This window comes from Phyllobates terribilis, unplaced genomic scaffold (assembly GCF_046119375.1).
Source record: "Phyllobates terribilis strain yellow unplaced genomic scaffold, ASM4611937v1 Scaffold_3__8_contigs__length_932513732, whole genome shotgun sequence".
Taxonomy (NCBI): Eukaryota; Metazoa; Chordata; class Amphibia; order Anura; family Dendrobatidae; genus Phyllobates; species Phyllobates terribilis.
The window spans coordinates 6,945,844-6,968,863 of NW_027362763.1; the positions used below are offsets into that span (position 1 = coordinate 6,945,844).

At 45.6% G+C, this 23,020-nt stretch overlaps 10 non-coding genes across 10 annotated transcripts; 2 read left to right on the forward strand and 8 right to left on the reverse strand.

Moving 5' to 3' along the window:
• Positions 1 to 100: 100 nt before the first annotated feature.
• Positions 101 to 174, forward strand: TRNAN-GUU (transfer RNA asparagine (anticodon GUU)). Its single transcript has one exon. It is a non-coding gene; the product is annotated as a tRNA-Asn (tRNA).
• A 227-nt stretch (positions 175 to 401) lies between these two features.
• On the reverse strand, positions 402 to 487 carry TRNAY-GUA (transfer RNA tyrosine (anticodon GUA)). Its single transcript is given in 2 exon segments — positions 402 to 437; positions 451 to 487. It is a non-coding gene; the product is annotated as a tRNA-Tyr (tRNA).
• A 109-nt stretch (positions 488 to 596) lies between these two features.
• TRNAA-AGC (transfer RNA alanine (anticodon AGC)) lies at positions 597 to 669 on the reverse strand. The gene has a single exon. It is a non-coding gene; the product is annotated as a tRNA-Ala (tRNA).
• An 18,300-nt stretch (positions 670 to 18,969) lies between these two features.
• Positions 18,970 to 19,055, reverse strand: TRNAY-GUA (transfer RNA tyrosine (anticodon GUA)). Its single transcript is given in 2 exon segments — positions 18,970 to 19,005; positions 19,019 to 19,055. It is a non-coding gene; the product is annotated as a tRNA-Tyr (tRNA).
• Positions 19,056 to 19,164: 109 nt separating this feature from the next.
• On the reverse strand, positions 19,165 to 19,237 carry TRNAA-AGC (transfer RNA alanine (anticodon AGC)). Its single transcript has one exon. It is a non-coding gene; the product is annotated as a tRNA-Ala (tRNA).
• Positions 19,238 to 19,690: 453 nt separating this feature from the next.
• On the reverse strand, positions 19,691 to 19,762 carry TRNAI-UAU (transfer RNA isoleucine (anticodon UAU)). Its single transcript has one exon. It is a non-coding gene; the product is annotated as a tRNA-Ile (tRNA).
• A 509-nt stretch (positions 19,763 to 20,271) lies between these two features.
• Positions 20,272 to 20,357, reverse strand: TRNAY-GUA (transfer RNA tyrosine (anticodon GUA)). Its single transcript is given in 2 exon segments — positions 20,272 to 20,307; positions 20,321 to 20,357. It is a non-coding gene; the product is annotated as a tRNA-Tyr (tRNA).
• A 109-nt stretch (positions 20,358 to 20,466) lies between these two features.
• TRNAA-AGC (transfer RNA alanine (anticodon AGC)) lies at positions 20,467 to 20,539 on the reverse strand. Its single transcript has one exon. It is a non-coding gene; the product is annotated as a tRNA-Ala (tRNA).
• Positions 20,540 to 21,274: 735 nt separating this feature from the next.
• TRNAN-GUU (transfer RNA asparagine (anticodon GUU)) lies at positions 21,275 to 21,348 on the forward strand. Its single transcript has one exon. It is a non-coding gene; the product is annotated as a tRNA-Asn (tRNA).
• Positions 21,349 to 21,574: 226 nt separating this feature from the next.
• TRNAY-GUA (transfer RNA tyrosine (anticodon GUA)) lies at positions 21,575 to 21,660 on the reverse strand. The gene is given in 2 exon segments: positions 21,575 to 21,610; positions 21,624 to 21,660. It is a non-coding gene; the product is annotated as a tRNA-Tyr (tRNA).
• Positions 21,661 to 23,020: the final 1,360 nt, after the last annotated feature.

Here is a 23,020-nt window from a genome sequence, read left to right on the forward strand (position 1 = left end):
TGTTTCTATAGCTTTCTTTTATCATGTTATTCTTGCAAATCATCTGCGTAAATTGTGTTTGACCTGGCTGAGGCTGTCAGAAAATCAAGTAGAGGCTTGTGTCTCTGTGGCGCAATCGGTTAGCGCGTTCGGCTGTTAACCGAAAGGTTGGTGGTTCAAGCCCACCCAGGGATGTTGGTGTCTTTTGCTTGGGTATCATGCTACGGTTGAAGAACGTTCCTCTTTGGCCCACAGCAGGTCCCGCAAGTAAAGGCTATGTTGCTGCCACCTACGTTTTGAAAACCCAAGGTGCAACGGAGGAAAGTTTCCTGGACTATATTTTTTTTATAGTCGTACAGAAGGAGCATAGCACTGGTGTGTTTGCCAGTAGGTACAAAACATAAGATAGGACGAAGAAAATGTCCTTCGAGCCGGAATTGAACCAGCGACCTAAGGATTGCTAATTTACAACTACAGTCCTCCGCTCTACCAGCTGAGCTATCGAAGGCTTGTTTGGCCTATGGAGGAAAGCCTCCTAGGTCTAGCTGTGGGAGCCATGAGCAGTTTGCAAAAGAATCATCGCTCTACCAACTGAAAAAAACAATAAATGATAAATTTGGAGAATGCGGGCATCGATCCCGCTACCTCTCGCATGCTAAGCGAGCGCTCTACCACTTGAGCTAATCCCCCATGCCTGATGACCTCGTTTTTAGTTTCTTGCCACAACACATAACAATTTTCATATGCTGTGACACGTGCCATTGCATCCTCTTTCGTTTTTTTTTTTTTTTTTTAAGTGCGGATTACTTTTTGCCAAAGTTGAAGACCATAAGTGGAATTCATAAGGTGAATGTTGGCTTACAAATATGGGCAAGCAACTTTCTAGCAAACCTTTTCTACGTATATGGAAAACCAAATTGAAGGGAGTGAAATAAACCTAAATAGTTTGTAGAAGGAAGTTGTAATGTAGCACAATCCCATGCAGAAGCTTTAGACTTTTTTAGTTTGGTTTAATTTTTGAGCTCATTTTTATTTTTTGAGCTCATTTTTATTCTTTTAGCCGAAACGCGCTTGCTTTGACTGAAGCATTTTGGCAAAATGTAAAGGTGAATTCTATAAAAAAAAAGCAATAACTTAGCAGAGGATGGTTTCGATCCATCGACCTCTGGGTTATGGGCCCAGCACTAGTGTTGAGCCACCCCCGTAGTGTTCGAGTTCGGTTCGGTTCGTCGAACACCCGTGTGTTTGCCGAACTGTTCGTCGAACACCTTCGAACACCGTTAAAACCAATGGCAGGCAAACAAAAACACATAGAAACACATAGAAAACACCTTCAAAGGTGTCCAAAAGCTGACAAACTGCTCAGAAGACACAACTAACACATGGAAAAGTGACAAGTACATATAGTCATGCGAAAAGAAAAGAGGTGGAGGAGTAAAAGGAGGGGGAGACACAGATATAGGCATGTCATGCCCTTCTAAAATCCAAAAAGTGAGAAGCCGAGACGGCCAGTCCGCTCCTGCCCGTGCCACCTCCGTGTCGCCGGGTTTGTGCCAGAGCCGCGGTGAACCCTGACGGCCAGCCCCCCTCTCCCAATACTGGTGCCTGTCCGCTGGTGGGTCGAGAGAGCCCCCCTGTGGTGGAGGCAGCTCTAAGCTTTTTAATTTAAATTGTCCCTCTAATTTGAATGAATACACTTTAAATCCATTTACAAGGATCTATTTTAGGGCAAGTCTCATGCCAGCAGCCGCGTAATTCCAGCTCCAGTAGCGTCCACTAAAGCTGCTGCAGTTAAAAAGCTTTTATAATGATCGAGCTCGGCTGTCCACCGCAAGGCATCCTAGTGCCAGTCCCAGCCCCTATGCCTTGGGGTGCCTCCTGATGCTCTTCACTGAGTATCCCGTGGTCCCGAAGCATTTCCTTTGAAAAAATTAAGTGTCCAAACTACAGGTGGTGTAGCTTGCTTAACAGCCGGGATAATCCGCTGACTAGCAGACACTGCTACTAGGCACAAAGTATTTCCTGGGCTAGATGCAGTTAAAAATTTGTAAGTAGATACTCTCGTTGGATGCTGAGAAAGCATTCCATAGAGTCTCCTGGCACGCCATATATGATTCTCTTAAAAAGCTTGGGGTAGGGGTCTAGGGGACCCTTTTATAGCCAAAATCACGGCCCTGTATCACAATACGTCACCTAGGCTGAAGATAAATGGAACTGTAGCACCGAGGGCTCGGTTGCTACAGACGTATTGCACCTCACCCAGAGGTGTGATATCTCACTCTCAGATAAGGATGGATTGTGGATCAGGACCCGACACCTGCATGCATTACACCACATTGCCGTGGGGCAGGGCGACCAATATGCCCCTGAGATGGGCACGACAGTCCCTGTCCCTGGCTGGAGTGGGGGGAGGGAACACTGAGGAAGGGGAACCCTGTAGTGCAGGAGCAGGGAGGAAGCAGTTCCTGGGTGCATTGAGAAGGGAGTATAAAAGGTGGGCACCATCTTAGTTCAGTGCAGAGAAGTCTGAGCAGAAGTGGCAGGGAGCAGGGGCTCTGCATGAGCTCTGCTCCGGAGGCAGGCCTAGTAACAGAGGCCCAGGCCTGCAAGAGGCAGAAGGAAGGAAGAGGAGCGGAGAGGGCTCCAGGAACGAGGAATGAAGGGATCCCAGGGGTGCGGACGGGCGAGTCGCCACCGCACGCCCGAATCCACCTGCGTGGAGGGGTCAGGCCAAAGGGGGAGACCGGTCCCCGAACTAGTGGAGGCAGGAAACGACCCTCAGCTAGAAACCGGAGGCTCTGACATTTTATGTGGCGCAGCCCCTTGCTCCACCCGCTAGGAAGGCACCACATAGGGTCAGGGAAACTGGCGCCAAGTTTACCAAGAGGAGGCCCGAGGCAGCCGGACAGAAGTGTTGGTAAGAAAGGCCAGACAAAGGACACACAAAGGGGGTCCTGTGAAGCGCTCCAAAGTTATCTGGGAGTTGTCTGAGCCCCTCACCTGGTGAGCACAGTACGACGTGGGCAGCCGTTACCTGCAGACGTGGTCTGGATAATAAGAACTGTGAGTAAAGGCCCTGAACTGCATCACTGACTCCGTGTCGTTACTGCTGCTGCCCTGCACCATCACCCCCATCCTCCGCATACACTGCCCTGAGGCTATACTCCTCCCGTGGGGAGTTATGCTACGCTCTGCTGCACCCACAACACCAGCCTTAGCGGTCTGCCCTGTAGCGGCGGTTCACTCTGACCGCAATCCACGGGTGGCGTAGTCGGACATTTAAACATCAAAACCACATAAATAGTTCCGCCACTGGTTTGACCGCCCTGAGCCACGGAACCGGATCGCCGCCACGAAGACTAGAACCACCAGCATCCACCAAAAAGGGTCCGGCTCCGGGTGTCCCAAGGCCCAGGGGGTGCGTCAGAACATTTTCATCACCTTTCACAATCACCAATGGTACAAGGCAGGGATGTCCTCTGTCCCCTCTCTTATACATCCTAGTGACGGAGCACCTGCTCTCATCAATTCGCCATAACCCCAATATTAGGTGGATTGAGGTGGGAGGCACCGAGTACAAGTGCTCTCTATTTGCTGATGATGTCCTAGTATATATCACTCAATCACATAGATCCATCCCTGCTGTTATGGCTGAAATAGATCACTTTGTTACATGGTAAAATTTTAAAATCAATGCAGCGAAGTCTGAGGCCCTCGATGTCTCCCTCCCTAAATCCATATAGGATTCCATCCAGTCCAACTTTCCCTTTGCCTGGCCCTCACAGGGTATCAAATACTTAGGAATTCCTATTCATAGAGACCTCTCCCATCTATGTTATCTTAATTTTGGGCCCTTTATTGAACAATTCCATACAGACCACGGTTGGCAAGTTAGAACTGTAAGATTCACTACGTGAACCACTGGTGTTTTGTGGAAAAGCACATGTATACCGCGTTCCAAATTATTATGCAAAAAGTGTTTAGGAGTGATAAGGGAAGAATTTGTTTGTTTGTCAGTTAAACTCATTGATGGTGATGTGTGTCAGGGCTCTTTATATCACTGTAAGCAATTGCAGACACCTGTGCTAATTAGTTTGGCAGGTGTGTCCAATGAAAGGCAAGACTACTTAAGAAGGCTCTCTCACATTATTAAGCAGCCTACATTTTCTGCCAAAATGGGAAAGAAAAAGGATGTGTCGGCTGCTGAGAAGCAACAAATTGTGGAGTGTTTAGGTCAAGGCATGACTACAATCAACATTGTGCGATGATCAGGATGAAGTGTCTTGGCAATCAAGAAGTATGTAGCTGATTCACAGTACACACGTGTGCGTGCTGATAAGGGCAAATTGAGGACTCTTTCCTACAGGCAATTACGTCAGGTTGAAAGAGCAGCGGCAAAAAAGCCTTGTCATAGCAGCAGACAAGTTTTTGAAGCTGCTTGTGCCTCCAACGTCCCCCGAACAACAAGATGCAGGGTCCTTCAGAGGTTTGCAGCTGTGCATACGCCATCCTGTCGACCTCCTCTATCCACTTCACACAAGCAGAAACGGCTCCAGTGGGCCAAACATTACATGAAGACTGATTTCAAAACTGTTTTGTTCACGGATGAGTGCCGTGCAGCGCTCGATGGTCCAGATGAATGGAGTGGAGGATGGCTGGTTGATGGACACCCCACGCAAACACGGCTACAGCGCCAACAAGGAGGAGGTGGAGTAATGTTTTGTGCTGGAATCATGGGGAGAGAGATTGTCGGCCCCTTTAGGATCCCTGAAGGCGCTAAAGATGAACTCCATAATGTATGTGGATTTTCTCAAACAGCACTTCCTGCCATGGTTCAAGAAGAAGAACCGTGTATTTCACAGCAAGATCATTTTTCTGCATGATAATACACCATCTCATGCTGCACATAAAACATCTGCATCTCTGGCTGATATGGGCATAAAAGGGGACAAACTTATGGTGTGACCCCCATGCTCCCCTGACCTCTACCCCATTCAGAACCTTTGGAGCATCATTAAAAGGAGTGTCTATGATGGCGGGAGGCAGTTCACATCTAAGCAACAGCTCTGGGAGGGTATTCTGTCCTCATGCAAAACAATTGAAGCAGAAACCATCCAAAACCTGACAAATTCAATGGACGAGAGAGTTCAGAAGCTCCTTTCGAACAAGGGGTCCTATGTGAAAATGTAACATCACCTAGAATAAAGTTTTGAGTTGAAAACTGTTTGATTTCAGTTTCTAACAACCTGCTAATGCTTATAATTTCAAAAATGACCATTTTTTTGGTCTTTATTAAAATGAAAAGGTTGATCGAAAAGTTTGGGGGATCTAAGAGTGTGGCAACCCAGTAGTCATGATTACTTCGAATTCTGACAATATGAGGGTCATGCTGCAGGTAGTGCAGCAAGAAGGCACTTATGTGTCTTGCGCATCTCGGAGCCCCAAAATTATTTTCCGGGCTAGATGCAGCTAAAAATTATTTTTAATTTTAAATCTGGTGAAGCTTATTATAGATGGCCTAATAGGATCAGTGCTGCACACTGCTACAAAGCCCAAATTATTTTCCAGTCAAGATACAGATAAACATGATTAGTAACTTGAAAGCTTAAAACGGTTGGTAGGGTGATTTTAACCAATCATCAAGCTTTTACTCTCCCCAGGATGACACAGGGGTAGAAAAGTCGTTTCGGATCCATGATTTGTTCATCTTTATGAACGTGAGTCTGTCTACATTATCAGTGGAGAGCCGCGTGCGCTTATCTGTCAGCACACCACCAGCAGCGCTGAACACACGTTCAGACAGAACGCTGGCTGCGGGGAATGACAAGATCTCCAAGGCGTAAGTGGCTAGCTCCGGCCATTTATCCAGATTGGAAGCCCAAAAAGAGCAAGGGTCCAGTGACACAGTCGTGGCTTCAATGTTTACTTGGAGATACTCCTGTACCATCGTCTCTAGGCGTTGACTATGTGTCAGACTTCTTGTCTCCTGTGGCCTTGCAAAGGATGGGCTAAAAAAGTGGTGAAATGATTCCGCAAAATTGATGTTACCAGCAGATACTGTGGTTCTGTTACGGTTTGAGTGCTGAACACTTGACGGTCCCACGGTTGGCAAGTTGGAACTGTGAGATTCACTACGTGCACCACTGGTATTTTGTGGAAAAGCACATGTAAGATTCTGCAACAGTCTCTGCTGATACTCCTGCATGCGTGCATCCCTTTCTATGGCAGGAATAATTTCTGCAAATTTACTTTTGTACCGGGGATCTAACAGTGTGGCAACCCAGTAGTCAGGATTATTTCTAATTCTCACAATTCGAGGGTCATGTTGCAGGTAGTGCAGCAAGAAGGCACTCATGTGTGTTGCGCATCCAGGAGCACCAAGTCCCTGTTGTGTTGGTGGCGAGGTAACAATCATGCTTCCTTCCTCTGTCCTCTCCCCCCAACCTCGCACAACAGAAATGTGATCAAGGTCTCCCTCATCTGATGAGTCTTCCATCAGTTCGTCCTCCACTTCTTCCTGGGCTCCTGCACCTTCCTCACTAGTTTGGTTGCTACCATGCGCCCTGGTAAAATCATCTCCCCCACCCTCACATGCCTGCCGCCTTGGTGCTGCCGACCGTCTGGACCTTGCAGATGTTAGCCCTTCCGCATACAACTCCTCCTCCTCTACTTCCTCCACCTCCTCTTGTGCCACCACCTGACTCCGAATTCTGTTTAACATGTGCTCCAGCATGTAAATCACCGGAATAGTCATGCTGATAATGGCATCGTCAGCACTAAACATCTTCGTCGCCATTTCAAAACTGTGCAGAAGGGTGCATAGGTCCCTGATCTGAGACCACTCCTCCAGCGTGATTTGCCCCACCTCTGAATCTCGTTGGCCCAGGCTATACGTCAGAACGTATTGCACCAGGGCTTGTCGGTGCTGCCACAGTCGCTGCAACATGTGCAGAGTTGAATTCCACCGGGTAGGCACATCGCATTTTAGCCGGTGAAGTGGCAGGCCCAACGACTTCTGTAGAGATGTAAGTCGCTGAGCTGCGGGATGCGAACGGCGGAAGTGAGCACACAGCGACCGTGCCCTCTGCAGAAGGCCATCTAGTCTGGGATAGTGGGCTAAAAATTGCTGGACAACCAGGTTCAACACGTGAGCCACACAAGGCACGTGTGTGACATTGCCCCAGCGAAGGGCCGCACCCAGGTTTGCAGCATTGTCGCACACGGCCTTCCCTGGTTTCAGGTCCAGTGGAGACAACCATTCATGAAATTGGTTCTCCAGAGCTGACCACAACTCCTCAGCTGTGTGACTCACATTTCCTAGACATTTCAATGTAAAAACCGCCTGATGACGTTGAGCCCTACTGCCAGCATAGTAAGGAGGTGTGCAGGATCCCTTCTGCGCAGTTAGAAAGCTTGTGGCATGACCAGACAGGCTTTGGGTGCAGGTGGAAGACCGAGAGGAGGTTGAGGAGGCAGAAGCAGTGGAGGAACTTTGACATAAAGAGGATTGACGCACAACTCGTGGGGACGGCAAGACTTGGACAGCAGCCCCTTGTCCTGCTGTCACCATAGTTACCCAGTGCCCAGTCAGCGACATTTAACGCCCCTGTCCATGCCTACTCGTCCAAGTGTCTGTGGTGAAATGCACCCTGTCACACACAGAGTTTCTCAAAGAAGCGGTGATGTTGTGTGCGACATGCTGGTGGAGCGCAGGCACACCTTTCTTTGAGAAGTAGTGCCGACTGGGCATCTGGTACTGGGGCACTGCGACGGACATAAGGTCTCGAAAATCCTCTGTGTCCACCAGGCGGAAAGGCAGCATTTCTGTAGCCAAGAGCTTGCAGATGGTGAAATTCAACCTCTTAGCTTTCTCATGGCTAGGAGGAAATGGTCTTTTACTTGTCCACATCTGAGGGACCGAGGGCTGGCTATTGTGCTTAGACGGGGTTGATAAGGGTGTCCCCGGCAAACTGCCGGTCTGTGAGGAAGATGCAGGCGGACATGTTAGGTTGCCTTGATCCAAAGGTGGTGCTATCGATGTCGGACAGCGCTCAAGACCAGCTGGTGTTGCCACCTCCAAAGAGAATGATGACCTGCCAATCACGCTGGCTGTTGCGGGTAAAGAGGTGGCAGGTCTGCGCCCCAAAACAGGTGTGACTGCTGTCCCCCCAGTCACAGAGGATGAAGAGGCCGCGGATGCACAAGATATGGCAGACGGCGGTTGGCCCGGCCGGCTAGGCCGCATTGTAGCACACTGAGCTTCCCACTGCAACTTATTCTTCATGTCCATGTGCCGGTTCATGCATGAAGTACTCAAACTATGTATTTTTTGGCCTCTACTTAGCTTTTGCTGACAAATGTTACAGATAACACGAGTTGGGTCATCTTTATCGATCTGAAAAAATGCCCAGGCTATGCAAGGCTTAGCACCCATGCGACCTGAAGAGCCACCACGACTTGTGGTGAGAGGCAGAGTTGTGTTTGAGGATGCAGTTGTTGACGTGCTTCCAGTACTACGTCTCTGTCCAGGAAGGCGCAACCTGACCTCGTCGTCACTAGCATCTTCCTCCACCTCCTCTGCTGACCTCATCTCTTGGCTGACTGTGGGTTGACAGTAAGTGGGATCTCCGACCTCATCATCATCACCCTGTGCGTTATCACACCCGTCGTCCTCAGAGCCAACCTGTTCCTGCCCTGACAAAAAACTAAAGTTGTCGCTCCAATCAGGTATTTGAGTCTTATCATCGTCTTCCTCATTGTCTCCACCAACAGGAGTTACAGTTTGGGAATGAGGGTCTACATTATGGTCAGAACCTTCTGCGTCTGGTCCTGGATCCGACTCATAAAGATTCTGGGCATCAGTGCAGATCATTTCCTCGTCTGGATTCACAGAAGCGCTGGAGTCGACCTCCGATTCCCAGGCTATAGTATGAGTAAACAGCTCTGCAGACTCAACCATCTGTTCTACCTCATACTCAGACAGGCAGCTGGAGATTTGGGAGCTGTAAGGAAGCAAGTGCGATTTGGGTGACACCTTTGAGGACTGGAGTATTTGTGATGTTGAAGTTGATGTGGAGGAGAGCCCACTTAAAGGAGCACTTGATATCCGTTGAAGCACCTGCTGTTTTTGTGCCTCATCTGGAATTTGTAGCGATTGGCGTGGCCGTAAGAAAGGGATCTTATCACATTGTCCGCTAAAAGAAGTAGACATTTTAGTTTGGCTGGAAGATGGTCTTTCTTCTGCACCTACCCCACGGACACAACCTTTTTTCCCCTTACCAACACGCCTATTCCCCTTTCCACCAGCAGCAGGCCTTTTTCCACTCATTTTGGTGGTTAACTAATTCACAACTCTGGAGTTGTTTGCACAAAAAAACAATGGATGGTAACCGAGCAGAGCTGAGTGGCCAAACTGTGGTATTAGGCCAAAACTATTGGCTGGGTTAGATGCAGAAAAAAATTATTTTTAATTTGCAACCTGATGGATGTCAGTATAGATGGACTAATAGACCAAGTCCCACACACCGCTAGAAGCCCAAATATTTTTTCAGAGCTAGATGCAGAAAATTTTTTTATTCAATTTGCAACCTGATGGAGGTCAGTATAGATGGACTAATAGACCAAGTCCCACACACTGCTAGAAGCCCAAATATTTTTTCAGAGCTAGATGCAGAAAAAAATTATTTATAATTTGCAACCTGATGGAGGTCAGTATAGATGGACTAATAGACCAAGTCCCACACACCGCTAGAAGCCCAAATATTTTTTCAGAGCTAGATGCAGAAAAAAATTATATTCAATTTGCAACCTGCTGGAGGTCAGTATAGAAGGACTAATAGAACAAGTCCCACACACTGCTAGAAGCCCAAATATTTTTTCAGAGCTAAATGAAGAAAAAAATTATTTTTAATTTGCAACCTGATGGAGGTCAGTATAGATGGACTAATAGACCAAGTCCCACACACTGCTAGAAGCCCAAATATTTTTTCAGAGCTAGATGCAGAAAAAAATTATTTTTAATTTGCAACCTGATGGAGGTCAGTATAGATGGACTAATAGACCAAGTCCCACACACCGCTAGAAGCCCAAATATTTTTTCAGAGCTAGATGCAGAAAAAAATTATATTCAATTTGCAACCTGCTGGAGGTCAGTATAGAAGGACTAATAGAACAAGTCCCACACACTGCTAGAAGCCCAAATATTTTTTCAGAGCTAGATGCAGAAAATTTTTTTATTCAATTTGCAACCTGATGGAGGTCAGTATAGATGGACTAATAGACGAAGTCCCACACACTGCTAGAAGCCCAAATATTTTTTCAGAGCTAAATGAAGAAAAAAATTATTTTTAATTTGCAACCTGATGGAGGTCAGTATAGATGGACTAATAGACCAAGTCCCACACACTGCTAGAAGCCCAAATATTTTTTCAGAGCTAGATGCAGAAAAAAATTATTTTTAATTTGCAACCTGATGGAGGTCAGTATAGATGGACTAATAGACCAAGTCCCACACACAGCTAGAAGCCCAAATATTTTTTCAGAGCTAGATGCAGAAAAAAATTATATTCAATTTGCAACCTGCTGGAGGTCAGTATAGAAGGACTAATAGAACAAGTCCCACACACTGCTAGAAGCCCAAATATTTTTTCAGAGCTAGATGCAGAAAATTTTTTTATTCAATTTGCAACCTGATGGAGGTCAGTATAGATGGACTAATAGACGAAGTCCCACACACTGCTAGAAGCCCAAATATTTTTTCAGAGCTAGATGCAGAAAAAAATTATTTTTAATTTGCAACCTGATGGAGGTCAGTATAGATGGACTAATAGACCAAGTCCCACACACTGCTAGAAGCCCAAATATTTTTTCAGAGCTAGATGCAGAAAAAAATTATTTTTAATTTGCAACCTGATGGAGGTCAGTATAGATGGACTAATAGACCAAGTCCCACACACCGCTAGAAGCCCAAATATTTTTTCAGAGCTAGATGCAGAAAAAAATTATATTCAATTTGCAACCTGCTGGAGGTCAGTATAGAAGGACTAATAGAACAAGTCCCACACACTGCTAGAAGCCCAAATATTTTTTCAGAGCTAAATGAAGAAAAAAATTATTTTTAATTTGCAACCTGATGGAGGTCAGTATAGATGGACTAATAGACCAAGTCCCACACACTGCTAGAAGCCCAAATATTTTTTCAGAGCTAGATGCAGAAAAAAATTATATTCAGTTTGCAACCTGATGGAGGTCAGTATAGATGGACTAATAGAATGATGCTATGCCCAAAAGATTTTACTTCACTAGGTGCAGTAAAAAAATTGGTATTCTATACACAGGTGGTATATCTTGCAACACAGATAGGCTACTCCACTGACTAACACACTCTGCAATAGGCCAAAAAGGATTAGCTTTGCTAGATTCAGCCAAATGCTGTGAAAAAAACTTGCACAGCACTGGCACAGACCTGCCTGGCAAAAACTGATAGGAACTGATGTAACCTAGTCCTGAAAAGGACTGCAATTACAATTAGTCTTTACTCCCACAATCTATCTATTTAAGAGCACAGACCTGCTTGATAAAAGTCGTAGGAAATGCTGTAACCTAGTCCTTAAAAGGACTGCAATCACAACTATTCCCTACTCCCAAGCTATCTGTATATTTGTGCGAAAATTGGCTTGAAATTAACAAGGTATAGCGCACACAGCAACAGCGGTGCCGTCTAACACGCAGCTGCAGCAGTGAGAAAATGGTGGCGACGGGGAAAATGGCTTGGTCTTATAGGGCAAGGACATGTGACATACACTGCCAATCACACATGCCCTTGCTTGTGTGAAAAAAAGCACTTCGCTCCGTGTGTGCGCTGCTGATAGGCTGACAGATTGCACCTCCCCACTGCAAATGCGGGAAAGAGAAAAAAAAATGGAGATCTTCATTGTTCCTGCAGAGATCCATCCCCTGCCCCGCTATACACTCAAACTGCGTATTAACATTAATTTTCATCATTACTGAGAAAAAATCCAGTTATGATTTTGGTGCACGAACAGTTATCGAACATAACCTCGAACAGCCGAATTTTTCTCAAATTGTTCGTGTTCGCCGACCGGCTCGAACACCGCCCAAAACAGCTCAAATTTGAGATTGGCGAACAGTTCGAGTAGAACAACGCTCATCTCTACCCAGCACGCTTCCGCTGCGCCACTCTGCTGCTGGTTACAAGTGATAAGAGGAGAACCTAATTACTGTCTGACTTCAGGTCCATGCGATGGAATTCATCAGTAAGAGCTTATTTGTGGGCTATTAGAGTATTCCTAGGGTTCTGCAATAGTTTCTTTGTTTCTATAGCTTTCTTTTATCATGTTATTCTTGCAAATCATCTGCGTAAATTGTCGTTTCGGATCCATGATTTGTTCATCTTTATGAACGTGAGTCTGTCTACATTATCAGTGGAGATCCGCGTGCGCTTATCTGTCAGCACACCACCAGCAGCGCTGAACACACGTTCAGACAGAACGCTGGCTGCGGGGCATGACAAGATCTCCAAGGCGTAAGTGGCTAGCTCCGGCCATTTATCCAGATTGGAAGCCCAAAAAGAGCAAGGGTCCAGTGACACAGTCGTGGCTTCAATGTTTACTTGGAGATACTCCTGTACCATCGTCTCTAGGCGTTGACTATGTGTCAGACTTCTTGTCTCCTGTGGCCTTGCAAAGGATGGGCTAAAAAAGTGGTGAAATGATTCCGCAAAATTGATGTTACCAGCAGATACTGTGGTTCTGTTACGGTTTGAGTGCTGAACACTTGACGGTCCCACGGTTGGCAAGTTGGAACTGTGAGATTCACTACGTGCACCACTGGTATTTTGTGGAAAAGCACATGTAAGATTCTGCAACAGTCTCTGCTGATACTCCTGCATGCGTGCATCCCTTTCTATGGCAGGAATAATTTCTGCAAATTTACTTTTGTACCGGGGATCTAACAGTGTGGCAACCCAGTAGTCAGGATTATTTCTAATTCTCACAATTCGAGGGTCATGTTGCAGGTAGTGCAGCAAGAAGGCACTCATGTGTGTTGCGCATCCAGGAGCACCAAGTCCCTGTTGTGTTGGTGGCGAGGTAACAATCATGCTTCCTTCCTCTGTCCTCTCCCCCCAACCTCGCACAACAGAAATGTGATCAAGGTCTCCCTCATCTGATGAGTCTTCCATCAGTTCGTCCTCCACTTCTTCCTGGGCTCCTGCACCTTCCTCACTAGTTTGGCTGCTACCATGCGCCCTGGTAAAATCATCTCCCCCACCCTCACATGCCTGCTGCCTTGGTGCTGCCGACCGTCTGGACCTTGCAGATGTTAGCCCTTCCGCATACAACTCCTCCTCCTCTACTTCCTCCACCTCCTCTTGTGCCACCACCTGACTCCGAATTCTGTTTAACATGTGCTCCAGCATGTAAATCACCGGAATAGTCATGCTGATAATGGCATCGTCAGCACTAAACATCTTCGTCGCCATTTCAAAACTGTGCAGAAGGGTGCATAGGTCCCTGATCTGAGACCACTCCTCCAGCGTGATTTGCCCCACCTCTGAATCTCATTGGCCCAGGCTGTACGTCAGAACGTATTGCACCAGGGCTTGTCGGTGCTGCCACAGTCGCTGCAACATGTGCAGAGTTGAATTCCACCGGGTAGGCACATCGCATTTTAGCCGGTGAAGTGGCAGGCCCAACGACTTCTGTAGAGATGTAAGTCGCTGAGCTGCGGGATGCGAACGGCGGAAGTGAGCACACAGCGACCGTGCCCTCTGCAGAAGGCCATCTAGTCTGGGATAGTGGGCTAAAAATTGCTGGACAACCAGGTTCAACACGTGAGCCATACAAGGCACGTGTGTGACATTGCCCCGGCGAAGGGCCGCACCCAGGTTTGCAGCATTGTCGCACACGGCCTTCCCTGGTTTCAGGTCCAGTGGAGACAACCATTCATGAAATTGGTTCTCCAGAGCTGACCACAACTCCTCAGCTGTGTGACTCACATTTCCCAGACATTTCAATGTAAAAACCGCCTGATGACGTTGAGCCCTACTGCCAGCATAGTAAGGAGGTGTGCAGGATCCCTTCTGCGCAGTTAGAAAGCTTGTGGCATGACCAGACAGGCTTTGGGTGCAGGTGGAAGACCGAGAGGAGGTTGAGGAGGCAGAAGCAGTGGAGGAACTTTGACAAAAAGAGGATTGACGCACAACTCGTGGGGACGGCAAGACTTGGACAGCAGCCCCTTGTCCTGCTGTCACCATAGTTACCCAGTGCCCAGTCAGCGACATGTAACGCCCCTGTCCATGCCTACTCGTCCAAGTGTCTGTGGTGAAATGCACCCTGTCACACACAGAGTTTCTCAAAGAAGCGGTGATGTTGTGTGCGACATGCTGGTGGAGCGCAGGCACACCTTTCTTTGAGAAGTAGTGCCGACTGGGCATCTGGTACTGGGGCACTGCGACGGACATAAGGTCTCGAAAATCCTCTGTGTCCACCAGGCGGAAAGGCAGCATTTCTGTAGCCAAGAGCTTGCAGATGGTGAAATTCAACCTCTTAGCTTTCTCATGGCTAGGAGGAAATGGTCTTTTACTTGTCCACATCTGAGGGACCGAGGGCTGGCTATTGTGCTTAGACGGGGTTGATAAGGGTGTCCCCGGCAAACTGCCGGTCTGTGAGGAAGATGCAGGCGGACATGTTAGGTTGCCTTGATCCAAAGGTGGTGCTATCGATGTCGGACAGCGCTCAAGACCAGCTGGTGTTGCCACCTCCAAAGAGAATGATGACCTGCCAATCACGCTGGCTGTTGCGGGTAAAGAGGTGGCAGGTCTGCGCCCCAAAACAGGTGTGACTGCTGTCCCCCCAGTCACAGAGGATGAAGAGGCCGCGGATGCACAAGATATGGCAGACGGCGGTTGGCCCGGCCGGCTAGGCCGCATTGTAGCACACTGAGCTTCCCACTGCAACTTATGCTTCATGTCCATGTGCCGGTTCATGCATGAAGTACTCAAACTATGTATTTTTTGGCCTCTACTTAGCTTTTGCTGACAAATGTTACAGATAACACGAGTTGGGTCATCTTTATCGATCTGAAAAAATGCCCAGGCTATGCAAGGCTTAGCACCCATGCGACCTGAAGAGCCACCACGACTTGTGGTGAGAGGCAGAGTTGTGTTTGAGGATGCAGTTGTTGACGTGCTTCCAGTACTACGTCTCTGTCCAGGAAGGCGCAACCTGACCTCGTCGTCACTAGCATCTTCCTCCACCTCCTCTGCTGACCTCATCTCTTGGCTGACTGTGGGTTGACAGTAAGTGGGATCTCCGACCTCATCATCATCACCCTGTGCGTTATCACACCCGTCGTCCTCAGAGCCAACCTGTTCCTGCCCTGACAAAAAACTAAAGTTGTCGCTCCAATAAGGTATTTGAGTCTTATCATCGTCTTCCTCATTGTCTCCACCAACAGGAGTTACAGTTTGGGAATGAGGGTCTACATTATGGTCAGAACCTTCTGCGTCTGGTCCTGGATCCGACTCATAAAGATTCTGGGCATCAGTGCAGATCATTTCCTCGTCTGGATTCACAGAAGCGCTGGAGTCGACCTCTGATTCCCAGGCTATAGTATGAGTAAACAGCTCTGCAGACTCAACCATCTGTTCTACCTCATACTCAGACGGGCAGCTGGAGATTTGGGAGCTGTAAGGAAGCAAGTGCGATTTGGGTGACACCTTTGAGGACTGGAGTATTTGTGATGTTGAAGTTGATGTGGAGGAGAGCCCACTTAAAGGAGCACTTGATATCCGTTGAAGCACCTGCTGTTTTTGTGCCTCATCTGGAATTTGTAGCGATTGGCGTGGCCGTAAGAAAGGGATCTTATCACATTGTCCGCTAAAAGAAGTAGACATTTTAGTTTGGCTGGAAGATGGTCTTTCTTCTGCACCTAACCCACGGACACAACCTTTTTTCCCCTTACCAACACGCCTATTCCCCTTTCCACCAGCAGCAGGCCTTTTTCCACTCATTTTGGTGGTTGACTAATTCACAACTCTGGAGTTGTTTGCACAAAAAAACAATGGATGGTAACCGAGCAGAGCTGAGTGGCCAAACTGTGGTATTAGGCCAAAACTATTGGCTGGGTTAGATGCAGAAAAAAATTATTTTTAATTTGCAACCTGATGGAGGTCAGTATAGATGGACTAATAGACCAAGTCCCACACACCGCTAGAAGCCCAAATATTTTTTCAGAGCTAGATGCAGAAAATTTTTTTATTCAATTTGCAACCTGATGGAGGTCAGTATAGATGGACTAATAGACCAAGTCCCACACACTGCTAGAAGCCCAAATATTTTTTCAGAGCTAGATGCAGAAAAAAATTATTTTTAATTTGCAACCTGATGGAGGTCAGTATAGATGGACTAATAGACCAAGTCCCACACACCGCTAGAAGCCCAAATATTTTTTCAGAGCTAGATGCAGAAAAAAATTATATTCAATTTGCAACCTGCTGGAGGTCAGTATAGAAGGACTAATAGAACAAGTCCCACACACTGCTAGAAGCCCAAATATTTTTTCAGAGCTAAATGAAGAAAAAAATTATTTTTAATTTGCAACCTGATGGAGGTCAGTATAGATGGACTAATAGACCAAGTCCCACACACTGCTAGAAGCCCAAATATTTTTTCAGAGCTAGATGCAGAAAAAAATTATTTTTAATTTGCAACCTGATGGAGGTCAGTATAGATGGACTAATAGACCAAGTCCCACACACCGCTAGAAGCCCAAATATTTTTTCAGAGCTAGATGCAGAAAAAAATTATATTCAATTTGCAACCTGCTGGAGGTCAGTATAGAAGGACTAATAGAACAAGTCCAACACTGCTAGAAGCCCAAATATTTTTTCAGAGCTAGATGCAGAAAATTTTTTTATTCAATTTGCAACCTGATGGAGGTCAGTATAGATGGACTAATAGACGAAGTCCCACACACTGCTAGAAGCCCAAATATTTTTTCAGAGCTAGATGCAGAAAAAAATTATTTTTAATTTGCAACCTGATGGAGGTCAGTATAGATGGACTAATAGACCAAGTCCCACACACTGCTAGAAGCCCAAATATTTTTTCAGAGCTAGATGCAGAAAAAAATTATTTTTAATTTGCAACCTGATGGAGGTCAGTATAGATGGACTAATAGAACAAGTCCCACACGCTGCTAGAAGCCCAAATATTTTTTCAGAGATAAATGAAGAAAAAAATTATTTTTAATTTGCAACCTGATGGAGGTCAGTATAGATGGACTAATAGACCAAGTCCCACACACTGCTAGAAGCCCAAATATTTTTTCAGAGCTAGATGCAGAAAAAAATTATTTTTAATTTGCAACCTGATGGAGGTCAGTATAGATGGACTAATAGACCAAGTCCCACACACTGCTAGAAGCCCAAATATTTTTTCAGAGCTAGATGCAGAAAAAAATTATATTCAGTTTGCAACCTGATGGAGGTCAGTATAGATGGACTAATAGAATGTTGCTATGCCCAAAAGATTTTACTTCACTAGGTGCAGTAAAAAAATTGGTATTCTATACACAGGTGGTATATCTTGCAACACAGATAGGCTACTCCACTGACTAACACACTCTGCAATAGGCCAAAATGGATTAGCTTTGCTAGATTCAGCCAAATGCTGTGAAAAAAACTTGCACAGCACTGGCACAGACCTGCCTGGCAAAAACTGATAGGAACTGATGTAACCTAGTCCTGAAAAGGACTGCAATTACAATTAGTCTTTACTCCCACAATCTATCTATTTAAGAGCACAGACCTGCTTGATAAAAGTCGTAGGAAATGCTGTAACCTAGTCCTTAAAAGGACTGCAATCACAACTATTCCCTACTCCCAAGCTATCTGTATATTTGTGCGAAAATTAGCTTGAAATTAACAAGGTATAGCGCACACAGCAACAGCGGTGCCGTCTAACACGCAGCTGCAGCAGTGAGAAAATGGTGGCGACGGGGAAAATGGCTTGGTCTTATAGGGCAAGGACATGTGACATACACTGCCAATCACACATGCCCTTGCTTGTGTGAAAAAAAGCACTTCGCTCCGTGTGTGCGCTGCTGATAGGCTGACAGATTGCACCTCCCCACTGTAAATGCGGGAAAGAGAAAAAAAAATGGAGATCTTCATTGTTCCTGCAGAGATCCATCCCCTGCCCCTCCCCCCACCCCGCTGTACACTCAAACTGCGTATTAACATTAATTTTCATCATTACTGAGAAAAAATCCAGTTATGATTTTGGTGCACGAACAGTTATCGAACATAACCTCGAACAGCCGAATTTTTCTCAAATTGTTAGTGTTCGCCGACCGGCTCGAACACCGCCCAAAACAGCTTGAATTTGAGATTGGCGAACAGTTCGAGTAGAACAACGCTCATCTCTACCCAGCACGCTTCCGCTGCGCCACTCTGCTGTTGGTTACAGGTGATAAGAGGAGAACCTAATTACTGTCTGACTTCAGGTCCATGCGATGGAATTCATCAGTAAGAGCTTATTTGTGGGCTATTAGAGTATTCCTAGGGTTCTGCAATTGTTTCTTTGTTTCTATAGCTTTCTTTTATCATGTTATTCTTGCAAATCATCTGCGTAAATTGTGTTTGACCTGGCTGAGGCTGTCAGATAATCAAGTAGAGACTTGTGTCTCTGTGGTGCAATCGGTTAACCGAAAGGTTGGTGGTTCAAGCCCACCCAGGGACGTTGGTGTCTTTTGCTTGGGTATCATGCTACGGTTGAAGAACGTTCCTCTTTGGCCCACAGCAGGTCCCGCAAGTAAAGGCTATGTTGCTGCCACCTACGTTTTGAAAACCCAAGGTGCAACGGAGGAAAGTTTCCTGGACTAGATTTTTTTTATAGTCGTACAGAAGGAGCATAGCAGTGGTGTGTTTGCCAGTAGGTCAAAACATAAGATAGGATGAAGAAAATGTCCTTCGAGCCGGAATTGAACCAGCAACCTAAGGATTGCTAATTTACAACTACAGTCCTCCGCTCTACCAGCTGAGCTATCGAAGGCTTGTTTGGCCTATGGAGGAAAGCCTCCTAGGTCTAGCTGTGGGAGCCATGAGCAGTTTGCAAAAGAATCATCGCTCTACCAACTGAAAAAAACAATAAATGATAATTTTGGAGAATGCGGGCATCGATCCCGCTACCTCTCGCATGCTAAGCGAGCACTCTACCACTTGAGCTAATCCCCCATGCCTGATGACCTCATTTTTAGTTTCTTGCCACAACACATAACAATTTTCATATGCTGTGACACTTGCCATTGCATCCTCTTTCGTTTTTTTTTTTTTTTTTTTTTTTTTTTAAGTGCGGATTACTTTTTGAAAAAGTTGAAGACCATAAGTGGAATTCATAAGGTGAATGTTGGCTTACAAATATGGGCAAGCAACTTTCTAGCAAACCTTTTCTACGTATATGGAAAACCAAATTGAAGGGAGTGAAATAAACCTAAATAGTTTGTAGAAGGAAGTTGTAATGTAGCACAATCCCATGCAGAAGCTTTAGACTTTTTTAGTTTGGTTTAATTTTTGAGCTCATTTTTATTTTTTGAGCTCATTTTTATTCTTTTAGCCGAAACGCGCTTGCTTTGACTGAAGCATTTTGGCAAAATGTAAAGGTGAATTCTATAAAAAAAAGCAATAACTTAGCAGAGGATGGTTTCGATCCATCGACCTCTGGGTTATAGGCCCAGCACGCTTCCGCTGCGCCACTCTGCTGCTGGTTACAGGTGATAAGAGGAAAACCTAATTACTGTCTGACTTCAGGTCCATGCGATGGAATTCATCAGTAAGAGCTTATTTGTGGGCTATTAGAGTATTCCTAGGGTTCTGCAATTGTTTCTTTGTTTCTATAGCTTTCTTTTATCATGTTATTCTTGCAAATCATCTGCGTAAATTGTGTTTGACCTGGCTGAGGCTGTCAGATAATCAAGTAGAGACTTGTGTCTCTGTGGTGCAATTGGTTAACCGAAAGGTTGGTGGTTCAAGCCCACCCAGGGACATTGGTGTCTTTTGCTTGGGTATCATGCTACGGTTGAAGAACGTTCCTCTTTGGCCCACAGCAGGTCCCGCAAGTAAAGGCTATGTTGCTGCCACCTACGTTTTGAAAACCCAAAGTGCAACGGAGGAAAGTTTACTGGACTAGATTTTTTATAGTCGTACAGAAGGAGCATAGCAGTGGTGTGTTTGCAAGTAGGTACAAAACATAAGATAGGACGAAGAAAATATCCTTCGAGCCGGAATTGAACCAGCGACCTAAGGATTGCTAATTTACAACTACAGTCCTCCGCTCTACCAGCTGAGCTATCAAAGGCTTGTTTGGCCTATGGAGGAAAGCCTCCTAGGTCTAGCTGTGGGAGACATGAGCAGTTTGCAAAAGAATCATCGCTCTACCAACTGAAAAAAACAATAAATGATCATTTTGGAGAATGTGGGCATCGATCCCACTACCTCTCGCATGCTAAGCGAGCGCTCTACCACTTGAGCTAATCCCCCATGCCTGATGACCTCATTTTTAGTTTCTTGCCACAACACATAACAATTTTCATATACTGTGACACCTGCCATTGCATCCTCTTTTTTTTTTTTTTAAGTGCGGATTACTTTTTGCCAAAGTTGAAGACCATCGGTGGAATTTATAAGATGAATGTTGGCTTACAAATATGGGCAACCAACTTTCTAGCAAACCTTTTCTACGTATATGGAAAACCAAATTGAGGGGAGTGAAATAAACCTAAATAGTTTGTAGAATAAAGTTGTAATGTAGCACAATCCCATGCAGAAGCTTTAGACTTTTTTAGTTTGGTTTAATTTTTGAGCTCATTTTTATTTTTTGAGCTCATTTTTATTTTTTGAGCCGAAACGCGCTTGCTTTGACTGAAGCATTTTGGCAAAATGTAAAGGTGAATTCTATAAAAGAAAAGCAATCACTTAGCAGAGGATGGTTTCGATCCATCGACCTCTGGGTTATGGGCCCAGCACGCTTCCGCTGCGCCACTCTGCTGCCGTTTACAGGTGGTAAGAGGAGAAACCTAATTACTGTCTGACTTCAGGTCCATGCGATGGAATTCATCAGTACGAGGTTATTTGTGGGCTATTAGAGTATTCCTATGGTTCTGCAATTGTTTCTTTGTTTCTATAGCTTTCTTTTATCATACTATTGTTGCAAATCATCTGCGTAAATTGTGTTTGACCTGGCTGAGGCTGCCAGAAAATGGAGCAGAGGCTTTTGTCTCTGTGGTGCAATTGGTTAGCACGTTCGCCTGTTAACCGAAAGGTTGGTGGTTCAAGCCCACCCAGGGACGTTGGTGTCTTTTGCTTGGGTATCATGCTACGGTTAAAGAATGTTCCGCTTTGGCCCACAGCAGGTCCCGCAAGTAAAAGCTATGTTGCTGCCACCTACATTTTGAATTCCCAAGGTGCAACGGAGGAAAGTTTCCTGGACTAGATTTTTTTATAGTCGTACAGAAGGCGCATAGCAGTGGTGTGTTTGCCAGTAGGTACAAAACATAAGATAGGACAAAGAAAATGTCCTTTGAGCCAGAATTGAACCAGCGACCTAAGGATTGCTAATTTACATCTACAGTCCTCCGCTCTACCAGCTGAGCTATCAAAGGCTTGTTTGGCCTACGGAGGAAAGCCTCCTAGGTCTAGCTGTGGGAGCCATGAGCAGTTTGCAAAAGAATCATTGCTCTACCAACTGAAAAAAACAATAAATGGTAATTTTGGAGAATGCGGGCTTCGATCCCGCTACCGCTCGCATGCTAAGCGAGTGCTTTACCACTTGAGCTAATCCCCCATGCCTGATGAGCTCATTTTTAGTTTCTTGCCACAACACATAACAATTTTCATATACTGTGACACGTGCCATTGCAGCCTCTTTTTTTTTTTTTTTTTTTTTTAAGTGCGGATTACTTTTTGCCAAAGTTGAAGACCATAAGTGGAATTCATAAGGTGAATGTTGGCTTACAAATATGGGCAAGCAATTTTCTAGCAAACCTTTTCTACGTATATGGAAAACCAAATTGAGGGGAGTGAAATAAACCTAAATAGTTTGTAGAAGGAAGTTGTAATGTAGCACAATCCCATGCAGAAGCTTTAGACTTTTTTAGTTTGGTTTAATTTTTGAGCTCATTTTTATTTTTTGAGCTCATTTTTATTCTTTTAGCCGAAACGCGCTTGCTTTGACTGAAGCATTTTGGCAAAATGTAAAGGTGAATTCTATAAAAAAAAGCAATAACTTAGCAGAGGATGGTTTCGATCCATCGACCTCTGGGTTATGGGCCCAGCACGCTTCCGCTGCGCCACTCTGCTGCTGGTTACAGGTGATAAGAGGAGAAACCTAATTACTGTCTGACTTCAGGTCCATGCGATGGAATTCATCAGTAAGAGCTTATTTGTGGGCTATTGGAGTATTCCAAGGGTTCTGCAATTGTTTCTTTGTTTCTATAGCTTTCTTTTATCATGTTATTCTTGCAAATCATCTGCGTAGATTGTGTTTGACCTGTCTGAGGCTGCCAGAAATTTGAACAGAGGTTGTGTCTCTTTGGCGCAATTGGTTAGCATGTTCAGTTGTTAACCAAAAGGTTGGTGGTTCAAGCCCACCCAGGGACGTTGGTGTCTTTTGCTTGGGTATCATACTACGGTTAAAGAACGTTCCGCTTTGACCCACAGCAGGTCCCGCAAGTAAAAGCTATGCTTCTGCCACCTACTTTTTGAATTCCCAAGGCACACTAGAGGAAAGCTTTCTGGACTAGATTTTTTTTTATAGTCGTACAGAAGGAGCACAGCAGTGGTGTGTTTGTCAGTAGGTACAAAACATAAGATAGGACGAAGAAAATGTCCTTCGAGCCGGAATTCAACCAGCGACCTAAGAATTGCTAATTTACCACCACAGTCTAGTGTTGAGCCACCCCCGTATGTTCGCCAAACTGTTTGCTGAACACCTTCGAACACCGTTAAAACCAATGGCAGGCA